The sequence below is a fragment of the Schistocerca nitens genome, chromosome 5 (genome assembly GCF_023898315.1).
Source record: "Schistocerca nitens isolate TAMUIC-IGC-003100 chromosome 5, iqSchNite1.1, whole genome shotgun sequence".
NCBI lineage: Eukaryota > Metazoa > Arthropoda > Insecta > Orthoptera > Acrididae > Schistocerca > Schistocerca nitens.
Genome location: NC_064618.1, coordinates 29,410,286 through 29,422,613, shown reverse-complemented (window position 1 = coordinate 29,422,613; position 12,328 = coordinate 29,410,286). Strand labels below are relative to the sequence as shown.

Below are 12,328 nucleotides of genomic sequence, written 5' to 3'. Positions count from 1 at the left end.
AATATGATATGATACAATAACCAGAAAACTTTAATGTCAACTGACTCTGGTGACAGAAGTCTATGCAATTACATATTTTACACATAGAAGCAAATAGGGATTTTATGGATCTGTGACCCCCCATGAAGCTGTGAAAATTACAATGTCATATAATCTTGTATTCAGAAAATATAGCCACTCCGCAATGATGTGTAATACTCTGGTGACATAGTGGCCTGTGATGTGTCTGTGTATGAGCTAGGGACAAACCTACTTTTCACAAGTCTGTATTAGTTTGATGATGGCTAACTTCAACTTTGAAGTGAGTGTAGACAAGTAGTTATTGAGAAAAAATATCTATGATGTAAAATTACATGGCATACTCATCCAATGAAGCAAAGAAGACCTGTATACACAGAGACAAAATCAGAGTTTTGAATGGAAACCACTACAATTTGTTAACTAAACCTTTTATGGCAGTCTCGCAATGGTTCAAGACATTATCCAGGGAATTGTAGACAGTATCCATATCACTGCTGGGCTCGGCGACACTGGGTCTCATGTGCTGGGGACTGATAAGCACTGCCAGTCCTTTGTCACCATAAGATCTGGGCATAATACTCTTCAGCAACCAACATGTGGCACAGCAGTAGTAGTACATTGTGCGTCACAGGGAGCGTGATCTTGATCACCTGGTTCATCACTGGATGATAAAAATCTCTCTAGAAAACATCCCTCAGTCTCAAGGTGTGTTGTGCACTGATGAGATGCATGACTGTTGAGGGGGAATAGTCATTAGTGGGGAACCTGTCACACCTCCGTTGGATAAGGCTTACCTAGGCACGTGGGGCTCTGTCTAGGTGGACATTTATTTCCCTAGCTACACTCATGCTCATAAATTAAGGATAATGCTGATACATGGTGAAACAATGCTCTGGTGGGCAGTTTGCAGGTTTAAATCGCCTTGAGGTATGACCATGCGGTGCATTTGACCTGTAGTCATCGCACGGTGGTGCAGGCAGCAGTCCATATATGCAGAGGTGTGTTGGTGTATGTCAGAATACGGTGCAGCGAGTAAGTGTGCAGACATTTTCAGACGTGCTAATGGTGACTGTGTGTTGAAAATGGCTCAAAGAACACCTATTGATAATGTTATGAGGGGTAGAATACTTGGACGACTGGAGGCTGGTCATAGCATGGGCCCTCTGTGTGCCACAAAGTGTGATCTCAAGATTATTGTAATGGTTCCAGCAGACAGGAAATGTGTCCAGGCACTACAGTACGGGTTGTCTACAGTGTACAACACCACAAGAAGACTGATATCTCACCATCATTGCCTGCGGACGGCCACGGAGTACTGCAGGTAGCCTTGCTTGGGACGAACGGTTGTCTCCAGACACACAGTCTATGAACAGACATGGTTTATTCGCCCGGAGACCTGCAAGGTGCATTCCACTGACCCCTGGTCACAGGAGAGCCTGTAATGCCTGGTGTCAACAATACAGTACATGGTCATTGGAACATTGGTCCCAGGTTATGTTCACGGATGAGTCCAGGTATAGTCTGAACAGTGATTCTCACTGGTTTTTATCTGGCGTGACCCAGGAACCAGATACCAACCCCTTAATGTCCTTTAAAGGAGGTTGTGGTTTGATGTTGTGGAGTGGGATTATGATTGGTGCACGTACACCCCTGCATGTCTTTGACAGAGGAACTGTAACAGGTCAGGTGTATCGGGACGTCATTTTGCACCAGTATGTCTGCCTTTTCAGGGGTGCAGTGGGTCCCACCTTCCTCCTGATGGATGATAACGCACAATCCCATCGAGATGCCATCGTGGAGGAGTACCTTGAAACAGAAGATATCGGGCGAATGGAGTGGCCTGCCTGTTCTCCAGACCTAAACCCCATAGAGCATGTCTGGGATGCTCTCGGTCGACGTATCGCTGCACGTCTTCAAACCCCTAGGACACTTCAGGAGCTCTGACAGGCACTGGTGCAAGAATGACAGGCTATACCCCAGCAGCTGCTCGACCACCTGATCCACAGTATGCCAACCCGTTGTGCGGCCAGTGTACATATGCATGGTGATCGTATCCAATATTGATGTCTGGGTACATGCGCAGGAAACAGTGGCGTTTTGTAGCACGTGTGTTTTGGGACGGTTTTCTCAACTTATCACCAACACCGTGGACTTAATAGATCTGTGTCGTGTGTCTTCCCTATGTTCCTATGCTATTAGCGCCAGTTTTGTGTAGTGCCACATTGTGTGCAATCACATTCTGTAATTATCGTTAATTTATGAGCATGAGTTACTTGCGGGACCAAGATGGATCCTTCAGAATTTTCTCTTCATCCTCCCAGCAGAAAAGGTGGGCAGATGATAGGTGCAAACACCCAGTTGTACAAGAGGGCTTGTGAAGTGAGTCCTCCTGATTCCGGAGTTATCAGAATGCTGCCATTTACAGTAAAAGAATGCATACTGCTAGCATGAAAGTATTTTTAATAGTCAAACGGAAAGGTGGTAGTTTTGAGAAGGTTTTGCCCTTCTATACACAAAATGGTTTGGAAAGAATCTGCGGATGTTTAAAATCAGTAAGATACTTGTGCAATGGGACACAGTTAGTGGAAACTTCTAATTCTCAGGAAGCAGCTAACCTCTAAAAAGCTAGATGCTTTGGGGAGTATGCAACAGAAGCTGAACTGCACACCACCTTGAACAACAGCAAAGGTGTTGTGACATTCGGGGATCTAGTTGACATTCCCAAGAAGGAACTGAGAAATGAGTGGGACTCAGAGAAGATAGTCGATGTGTAAAACATCATGAAGAGTGTGGTTGGGGATACTTTAAAATGTGACAGCTTTATAGTGACATTCGGTAGCATGAAACTTTGTGAGATTGTTAAGGCAGATTTCCTTCGTCTTAAGTGTGCAGCCTTATGTCACAAACTCCATGCGTTGTTGCAAATGCAAATACCTTGAGCATACTACTCTTGGGGGTCATGCAGAAGCCACTTGTGGCAAATGTGGTAAGGCCACCCACAAGAGAGTCGCTCATTCATCTCCTTTGGAGTGTTTGAGTTGCCCTGGGGTAAACCCTGTCTGGAGTCAGAACGGTACTGTAAACCTTAAAGAACGAAAGATACAAGAGCTTGAGACCAAAAAGCCCTTCCCATGTGGTGAGACCAAAAAGATCTATATAAAGCCATGCTACCCCCAGCATTCGCTACCTCGTTTGCTTTGGTTCTTAAACAGCCAGTGCAGAAAACCAGTGCTGCTGTACAACCGGAGTTTGCTAGTGTCAGTACTAGTACCTGCGTTCGTCAAGGCACTTGTGCTGCTGCAATCATTCCGAAGCCTCTCTCTCCCACTAGAACTTCGGAAAAAGCTGTGGTTACCGACATTGTGGAACTCTCTACCTCACCAAAGATTCAGTCCAGTCCATTGTCCGGCTCTGTCACTACCATTTTGTGGTTGTGGCTCAGAAGCCATCTCAGACCAAAAAATCAAAGTTGAAGGTGAAGAATGTGATGGACCTTTTTATCAGACTAGGGTGATCATCGTGTTCCAAGGTTGAGCTTCCACCCACTGTGCACTCCCCTCCCTGGCAGAAAGTCATGATAAAAGTGCTACTCCCATGATAAATGGCTCCCATCATATGGTGGAACATTAATGGGTTCAAGACAGATGTGGAGGAACTGAAATTCCTTACACAGGCACATCCCGTGTGCTTGTGTTTACAAGAAACACATTATAAAACCTGTGACGTCCCTGTGATATGGTGCTATGTCCTTCACCAAAAGAATGACATGACTAGAGACAGAGCCATGGGAGGTGTTGCTGTGTTTGTCAGTAACGCACATACAGTTCTCTGCTTTCTCTTTGGTTACTGACTTATGTGCAGTAGCCATTGCAGTTCATGCAGGTCAGAAGATCACTATCTCCTCCCTGTATTTACCTTCACAGGATGTGATAGGCTCTGAGACTCTCACTAGTCTTATTTGCACATCTTCCCCACCCACTTTTCCTTATTTCAAGGCCCATAAAATTTATGGAGTTTGAACTGTACGTACTCCAGGTTTCGAATAATTGAGAACCTCGTGATGTGTCTGGAGCTGTGCACTCTCAACACAGGCAATTCCACTCATTTCTAAGCTGCTGCTGGGTCGTACTCAGCCATCGACTTCTCTTTATGGCCTCCAGACCTTGCAGACTCAGCACAGTGGGGAGCAACTGATGATCTTCATTCCATTGACCACTTACTACTGTGGATCCACCTCGTACATGGAAGATTGTTTGAGTGGAAGCCACCTAAATGGATGGTCAGCAGATCTGACAGGACGCTGTTGAGCCAGCTGACTGTGTTTAAACATCACAACAGTCCTGAAATGGGTGGACCGCATCACACAAGTGATCCATCATAGTGCTGACTTAATGATACCAAAGTCCTCAGGTCATCTTAGGAGGCAAACTTTTCTTTGGTGGACCGTTGAATGCCACTCATGATTATGGGACAGGTGTGCCCCTCTTCAACGGGTTAAGTACCATCCAACAGCAGAGTCACGGCCTTCCAGATTGCGAGGGCCAAGGCTCAATGAATAATTAAGGAGACCAAGAAAAGGTCGTGAAAAGCATTCCTGGACTCCATCATCCGCTCCACTTGTTCTACAAAAGTTTGGGAAGCCATCAGGATGATTTCTAGTGAACACTGTCGTTTACCAATAGTAGCAGATTGTGTGGGTGGGCATAAATAATGGAAACGGATTAATAATTGCTGCGTGAATAATTAAAAAATTAATGGGACAGAATAATTGAAAGAAATTGGATGGTACATATATCCTGGGTGAACGTTAACTGGTACTAACATCAACAGACCTTCAGTGTCAATAGATTTAAGATCAATATTCATCATTGCACAGGATAGAGTAGCATGGAGAGCTGCATCAAACCAGTCTCAGGACTGAAGACCACGACAACAACAACAATTCATCATTTAAGGTTATGTACTTCTTCTCATTAGTTCCATTGTGAATAGAGCTGATTATGAGAATACTGATACAGGATCGCCCCTCCACTTCTCGAGGAAATTCCTCTTGTCTGCTTCGAAACTCCCAATGCGGGATTCTCGGCGCGGGTGATATGATGAACAGATGGACGTGATTAATGCAAATATATCTATGAATAAACTTGCCTTCCTAATAACTTGTATAACACTTTTTAATATACGGTTGGAATGCACATTTTTAAACAATACTGGCATGGCGGAGCTATTCATATGTCCGCCTGCTACCACTTATAGAAACAAACAGGTGAAGATATAAACATTAAATTAATCTTCTCTTTCTTTGTATCAAAACATTATCTCTGGAACAAAATAACTTGTTACTTTACTATTGGTTTTATAAATGTACAGATTACACGTATAAAAAGAAAAGAATGAAGAAAGAAAAAACAATATGATGCATTACAATTGACCTCCCCCTCCCCATCCCCATTGTGCACTGGCATTATATGGAGGTGCCTGGTGTCTGAGCTTGATAACCCTGGCCAGTATGGGCATAGCCTTTATTTTCGGCCATTGGAGTTATCCTGTATGGTTATAAATTCATATGGACATGTCATCTTCTTTTAACGCATGCATACATAAGTTTTCTTTCATAACAAAGTGCTTGCAGTAACCGCATAGTCCCATTGTCAATCTGTATCTACCCAGTGCTTAGCTTGCGAAGCATGCGTGTGCAGATCAATGGTTTTCTCGCCCTCACATGTTTAGAAAAAAGCCAGAATGTCCATGTCGTACGTTTACAGTCGCTTTCACTGCACAAATTCGTGAAGCTTGTGTTCAGCTGCATGATTCTTTGTGAAATCTTCGATTTGGTGACAACTGGTTTCCATATCAGTGGCCCGAGGAATTCATTTCATCTTGTCGCTCTCACTTATTCAGTGGGGACACAAGCCATACACCCAACATCCGTCGACAAGGTAAGTTTCTTGCTGCTTTTACTATGTCGTCGAGCACAGGAAATTCATGTTACATAAAGTATTGCCATCTTTACTTTATCACCGAGCGAGGTGGCGCAGTGGTTAGCACACTGGACTCGCATTCGGGAGGACGACGGTTCAATCCCGTCTCCGGCCATCCTGATTTAGGTTTTCCGTGATTTCCCTAAATCGCTTCAGGCAAATGCCGGGATGGTTCCTTTGAAAGGGCACGGCCGACTTCCTTCCCCATCCTTCCCTCATCCGAGCTTGCGCTCCGTCTCTAATGACCTCGTTGTCGACGGGACGTTAAACACTAATCTCCTCCTCCTCCTCTTTACTTTATCGTGTGCACACCCACGTTTAGCACACTCACACTTAACACTTTGCAGCCAGGTTTCGTATATATTTGCACTTTGTTTTTGAGCGTCTTTCATACAGTTGCATTACATAAAGTTTCTGTAGTATATTTTCCACATATTATGCACGTAACATAAAAAAAAAAATGCAAATACAGTTACAAAATACCCTTATCCTATGCATTTGCTGACATGCCATTATCTCCCGTCTCCGGCCATCCTGATTTAGGTTTTCCGTGATTTCCCTAAATCGTTTCAGGCCAATGCCGGGATGGTTCCTTTGAAAGGGCACGGCCGATTTCCTTCCCAATCCTTCCCTAACCCGAGCTTGCGCTCCGTCTCTAATGGCCTCGTTGTCGACGGGACGTTAAACACTAACCACCACCACCACCACATGCCATTATCGTTGCTTATATACATTGTAGGCTGTTTGTCATTTTGTTTTAGTAAATTTTGTTAAATTACAATTTCGTTACATTGTTTGATTCCAATTATATGATTATACATTTTACTTTCATTTGATTGTACATTCTTCATTTAACATTCTTGCAATAAGATTCTGTTTTCCCTTAAGGGATAAATTGACATACATTTCATTTCAATTTACAGTGACTTCTTGTTGGAGCATATTTATTAATTCCAAAGAATTAAAGAAGTAAACAATAGTTGCCACAATAGATACTACGCACGACTCAGATCACAATGCATAGCATCCCCTTTCTAGCATTCTCCAGGAAGGATCTACACATTACAGGGTTGAGGAAATTCCATGGAAAACCATTTATGTGCTCAGTTACGTCTTGTTACTAGACTCGACTGTAATTCCAAGAGCAAAATAGTTTGTCATTTGTAAACACAACTCAAATCTTACGATACCAACCATACCAAATACTTATTCAGTTTTTAATAAAAGTGCAGCTCAGTATTTACTTGTTATGTTCATTGTATAAAGGATAACCTTCTCATATACTGATGATGTATAGAGAGTTGTATCATCAGTATGGCAGCATACGTACAATGAGCGTAAAGCAGTGTTTACATAAGTAAGAGACATGCATAAAAATTTCAATGTAAATCAGTTATTTAATGTTTTCATGGGTAGTCAACGCTCACAATAGTTAGGTTTCGACCCGCGGATTATTTGGCAGTGCTCATTCTTAGTTCTGCATTGTGATATGTGATGTACAGCAACTGTTTTCTTCTTCACATACTTTCACACTATCACATTTATAAGTATCATAAACTTATAACTGTATTTACTTGCGGTGTGGTCCTTTCTTATTTTTATATAGTACCTAATACTCTAAAAGCATTTATTCTTCTTCACTTTAGGACGTGTCAATGTATTGTTCCCTGGAAGAAAAACTTAATACTACATTACAACTAAATCTTCATAGATAAGTGTGTAGTGGCTCAAAGGCTACTAATACCTTTTTCATATATTCGTATATTCACTTAAGTGTACAGTAGTGCTATCACAAACCTTATTTAATGTCTAGTTACCTTATAAATCTGAGAGATAAAGTGTAGTATGCGTGTAGTGCGACTTCTTCTTTAATTTGCCATTTATACTAGACTCGCCTGTTAACCTGCAGCAAGACTTTTGGTCCATCAAATATAATTTTTGCATGTATCTTTAATACTTAAATTTGTATATATTGTACGTATATAGATATAATGTATGAGATGGAATCCTAAATTTTTGGGGCTTGTGCTGCCATCTGCAAAGTAGGAGTAATAGATCTTTCCACCTCTAGGTGGCGAGAGCTGCATATCTGATGATGAGTCAGTGTGCGGAGTGGCATTCAGCTGGGAGGACATGTTGTGTGTTCACAGTGATTTCTGTAATACTCTGTGTTTGGTGTGTGGCGATTTTACGATGGATCCACAAACAGAACAGCACGTGTGTATCAAATTCTGTGCGAACCTGGGGAAAAGAGCTACGGAGACCCTTGCAATGATTCAAGTGTTTGGGGGACAGAGCATGAGCTGTACGCGCATGTTTGAGTGGCATGCTCGGTTCAGGACCAGCCGTACAGATGTCAAAGATGTTGCTCACACTGGAAGGCCCATTAGCTGTACAATGCCAGACATTGTTGCCAAACTTCAACAATTGGTTCATGCAGATTGACGTCGAACCATTCAAGACCTTGCGGATGAAGTGGGTGTTATTTATGGGAATTTGGTGGGCATGCATCGTGTCGCCGCAAACTTTGTGCCAAGGATCTTGACTGCCGATCAGAAGGCACAGTGTGTTGAAGTGTGCATGGACCTTTGTCAGACAGCATCTAATGATCCGAGCTTCTTGTCACGTGTTATCACTGCCGACAAGAGCTGGATTTACTGTTATGACCCAGAGACAAAGCAACAATTGTTCCAGTGGAAGAGCCCAGGCTCTCAGAGACTCAAAAAAGCGAGACAGGTGAAGAGCATGATCATTGGTTTTTTTGATGCGAAGGCAATTGTGAACAAAGAATTCGTTCCACCTAACCAAACAGTGAATTCCGTGTACTACTGTGACGTTTTGCGATGGCTCCGTGAAAACGTGCGGCGCCGACGGCCCGAACTTTGGCGTCAAGGGAACTGGCTGCTGCATCACAATAATGCACCATGTCACATGTCCTTGTTCACCAGGACCTTTTTGGAAAGAAATGTACCCCACCCACCGTACTCGCCAGATTTGGCACCTTGCGACTTCGCGCTGTTCCCAAAACTGAAACTCAAGGTGAAAGGCTGTCGGTTTGACACTCTAGAGAGTATTCAAGAAGCATCGCTGGCAGTGATAAACACCGACAAAGAACAGGTCTTCCAGAAAACGTTTGACCAGTAGCAGAAGTGCTGGGACTGGTGTGTACATGCGGATGGGAAGTACTTTGAGGGTGATGGTGACCATTAGTCCAAAGGTAAGGTTTTCAACAGATGGCAACACCAGTCCCAAAAATTTTGGATAGCACCTTGTATACAGTAGTGTAACTTCAGTAAATATTTCGTAGTTTAGGGTCCCTTTCTGTGTGTATTACCATTTAGCTCATTCTTGTATGTGTGTATTGTGTGGATAGTTGTAGTTGTCATGTAGACTCTCCCTTTATTTTCTATGTCCCTGTTATGAAATAGGCTTTTTAGATGCTAGTGGAGGCTCTAGCTCATAGGCTTTGTTTGTTTTGTGTGCTCCAACACTTCCAACAGTGTCTGTCTGGCACGCACGCACTTGCGGTTTCTTGACTAGCTTGCACCCCAATGTGCATGTACTGTGTCGCTCTGATACCACTTATGTCATGGCGAGTTGTGTATTGCATTGCATGCTACAATGCATTTCACGAGTTCATTTATTTGTTTACAACTGGTCCACACGCATATCGAAGTGTTGTATTTAGAGTATCGTCATCTCTAGACAGGTAAAATTCTTCCCGGGTACATCCGCTCATCTTATCTATTACATATTTGACATATAAGAAAAAAAATAAAAACAAAAAATCCCCTTATCAGCCAACAACAAAAATCTGGAATGTGATTTTCCAGCATTCTAAATGCAATATTATTATTATACATACATACAACTTACAAGGTATAAGCCCTTCTTCAATATATAAACATTCTCAAGGCTTTGTGTGGGTAAATGCCCCTGTCTTTACCTGTGTTGGTGTGTATCAGTCTGTATGCTCCCTGGTAGGGGATTTTAGTAATTATGTGTAGTCCAGTGTATAGTAGTTGCCATTTACAGTTAAGTTTTCCAATTCTTGTGGATTTTGGATGTGTTATATGTAACACCTTTTGTCCTGTATAAAATCGTGTTGTATGTTTCAGCTTTCTGTCATAAATTCCTTTCCTATATAGCCCAGGTTTCAAGGTTGATTACTGCTTGCTGTATTTTATCATCAAGTGATAATTCTGGTATCGGTATCTAGGGCAAAGGTTTTTCCCACCCTTTTACCTGTTTACAATTGAACATCACCTCATTTGCTGCAAATCCAGTTGATGTATGGGAAAGGTTGTTAATAACTTGTAAGAAGGGAGTGACATATTCAGTCCACTTGGTGTGTTTATGCAGTATATAGGTGTGACAAACTACTTAAACTAGTTTATACTCAGAACAACACACACACACCCATGCCCAAGGGAGGAGGATGCTTCGGGGATGCCTGGGATGCAATTTAGATACTAAAATGTGTTTGATTTGGTTGGTGTCTACAAACACTCTCCATGTACATCGAACAAAATATGAGGCATTATCTGTTAACATTACTTCTGATTTTCCTACTCTTGCAAAATAATCCTCTTTGATCCGTCTTATAATTGAAATGGCTGTAATGTTCTGTACAGCATGCAGTTTTACAAACCTGGCAAAAATATCATACAGACCTACTATATATTTTACTCCCCCCTTACCTCTGGAATAGGGTCCAGCCACATTTAACAATACTTTTCCTAGAGGCATTTTAGCCACAGTGGGATGTAGTTCTCTTTGTTTGGAGAAGTTGTTAGCCAGAGTGGGATGTAGTTCTCTCTGTTTGGAGAAGTTGGAGTGTTTAGCTTTCTGGCAAACAATACTCTTTCGTACCACCTGTAGCACTCTTCGCCTAAGGTTGGGGAAATAACAATATTATGAGAAGGAAATTTGCTACTCACCATATAATGGAGATGCTGAGTAGCAGATAGACACAACAAAAAGACTGTCACGGTTAAAGCTTTCGGTCATTAAGGCCTTCGTCAAAAAAAAAACACACACACACACACACACACACACACACACACACACACACACACACACAACTCATACACTCGACTGCAGTCTCAGGCAACTGAAACCACATTGCTAGTGGCCTCAATGGCTGAAAGCTTTAATTGTGAAAGTCTTTTTGTTGTGCCTGTCTGCGACTCAGGATCTCCGATGCATGGTGAGTAGCAACTTTCCTTCTCAGTATTTACCTATCTTGTCAGTGGATTTTGAGTGCCATAATGGTCTCAAGTATTGTGTGTGTATAAGATAAACTCATCCATATAGTCCTCTGGCAAACACACGTGCCATTGTTCTTGTTCAGGATGGTTCCTGTGGAACAGAACACCTTTGTCAATAGTGAAAAACCTTTTTAACTTTTAATAACTGTTTTGCATAAGTTTCGCTCTTACCTCGTTCCAGCATTTGTCTCCCTAATTTAATTGCTCCACATGTTTACACTTGTGGACATAGTATGGTTGGAGTGTTTCGTCTTCTATCAACATAGCTCTTATTTCACCTTCCTGCTCTAAAAGATCAATGTATTCCTTTAAGCCTTGTGGTAATCGAGCAAGAGCATTGGCTAATATGTTTTGGTTTCCTTTTAGGTACACTACTTCAAAATCAAATTCTTGAAGAACATACACCACCTGGCTATCTGTCGGTGTAGTAATTTACAAGTTAACAAAAACGATAGGGACTGATGATCACAGTACGCTTTTGTGTGTTACCCCAAAGCAAATATTCAGACTTTTTAAAGGACCAAATTACAGCCAAACCCTCCAACTCCGTAACTGAATATGAACGTTCAGCTTTGGATAAGGTGTGGCTGGCGAAGCTAACTGCCGTAGCCATCCTAGTCCTAACCTCTCTCCGCTGGACTTGTTCCTGTGCCTCAGGATTACAACTGCTCTCAAAGGATGACATTTTGAGAGCATTGAGGACATCCAAAAGGCTGTGACTATAACAATGCTCTTGAATGAGGGTCTGGTCGAGGCCTTCCAGGGGGCTTAACAATTGTGGGTAAAGCAGTGGAAAAAATTGTAGATGCTTATAGTAACTAATTCAGGGTGTAATACGCCCCGGGAAATCCAGGAAAAACCTGGGAATTTTTCTTGATTTTAATTTTTAGTTAAATTTTTGTAATTTTGACTAGTAAGAACTGATACTCTAACAGAGAATATTACTATATCCTGCTACTGCAAAATAATACTGCAGCAATAAAACATAAACGATAGTAAAATACCAAAATAAAACTTTAGTTGCAGAGGAAATGTGCTGTTTACAACAACAAGACA

The 12,328-nt window shown here is 42.1% G+C and overlaps 1 protein-coding gene across 2 annotated transcripts in view; it reads left to right on the top strand.

Annotated features, from left to right (window-relative positions):
* LOC126260080 (protein nessun dorma-like) overlaps window positions 1-12,328 on the top strand; it is a 233,955-nt gene that overhangs the window by 38,805 nt on the left and 182,822 nt on the right. The window lies entirely within an intron of this gene.